This window comes from Sinocyclocheilus grahami, unplaced genomic scaffold, assembly GCF_001515645.1.
Source record: "Sinocyclocheilus grahami isolate Dianchi unplaced genomic scaffold, SAMN03320097.WGS_v1.1 scaffold607.1, whole genome shotgun sequence".
Lineage (NCBI taxonomy): Eukaryota > Metazoa > Chordata > Actinopteri > Cypriniformes > Cyprinidae > Sinocyclocheilus > Sinocyclocheilus grahami.
The window spans coordinates 477,345-478,828 of record NW_015505786.1 but is presented as its reverse complement, the minus strand read 5'-3'; positions in this window follow the sequence as shown (position 1 = coordinate 478,828).

The window sequence follows — 1,484 nt, the reverse complement described above, 5'->3', positions numbered from 1 at the left end:
CTAGCAGTGCATTACAATAGTCCAGTCTAGAGGTAATGAACGCATGAACTAGCTTTTCTGCATCAGAAACAGGTAACATGTTTCGTAACTTGACAATGTTTCTAAGATTGAAGAATGCTGTTTTTGTAACATGGGAAATACGATTGTCAAAATACAAGTTGCTATTTAATATAACACCCAGATTTTTGACTGTAGAGGAAGTAACAGTACATCTGTCTAGTTGCAAATTGTAATCCAAGAGATTCTGTATACTGTCTTTTGTTCCAATAAATAATATCTCTGTCTTATCCGAATTTAATAAGATAAAATTACTTTTACATTTTTAACACACTATGTTAGCTTAGATAATTTAGAAGTTTCAGCTGGTCTTGAGTATCATCAGCATAACAGTGGAAACTAATCCCATATTTTCTAATATAGTACCAAGGGGCAACATGTATATTGAAAATAGCAGAGGACCTAGGACAGATCCTTGTGGCACTCCATATTTTACTGGTGATAATTGAGATGACTCCCCATTTAAATGAACAAAGTGGTAGCGATCGGACAGGTAGGATCTAAACCATCTTAAAGCCTGTCCTTGAGTACCTGTATAGTTGTATGTAATCGCTGTATGTAATCGATCTATGAGTATGTCATGATCTATAGTGTCGAACACAGCACTAAGATCAAGTAAAACTAGCAATGAGATGCAGCCTTAGTCTGACGCAAGAAGCAAGTCATTTGTAATTTTAACAAGTGCAGTTTCTGTGCTATGGTGGAGCCTGAAACCTTACTGAAATTCTTCATAGATATATTTTTTTGCAGGAAGGAGCACAATTGCGCAGACACAACTTTTTCTAAAATTTTAGACATAAAAGGAAGATTTGAAATGGGTCTGTAATTTGTCAGTTCACTAGGATCTAGTTGTGGTTTCTTAATAAGAGGCTTAATAACCGCCAACTTGAATGGTTTTGGGACGTGACCTAAAGACAACGACGAGTTAATAATATTGAGAAGCGGTTCTTCTGCTACAGGTAACAACTCTTTCAGTAATTTAGTGGGTACAGGATCTAACAGGCATGTTGTTGGTTTAGATGCAGTGATAAGTTTATTTAGCTCTTCCTGTCCTATAGTTGTAAAGCACTGCAGTTTATCTTTTGGTGCGATGAATGAAGCTAAAGTATTATACGCTGTAGAATCTACATTTGTTATTGTATTTCTGATGTTATCTATTTTATCAGTGAATAAATTCATAAAGTCATTACTGTTAAACTGTGAGGGAATATTTAGATCGGGTGGCATCTGCTTATTTGTTAATCTAGCCACTGTTCTAAATAAAAACCTTGGATTGTTTTGGTTATATTCTATGAGTTTATGGATTTGCTAGGCCCTGGCATCTTTTAGAGTCTGTCTATAGCTGGACATACTGTTTCTCCACGCAATTCTAAAAACGTTTTTCTCCATTTGCACTCAAGACTACGAGTTTCTTTCCTGAGAGAATG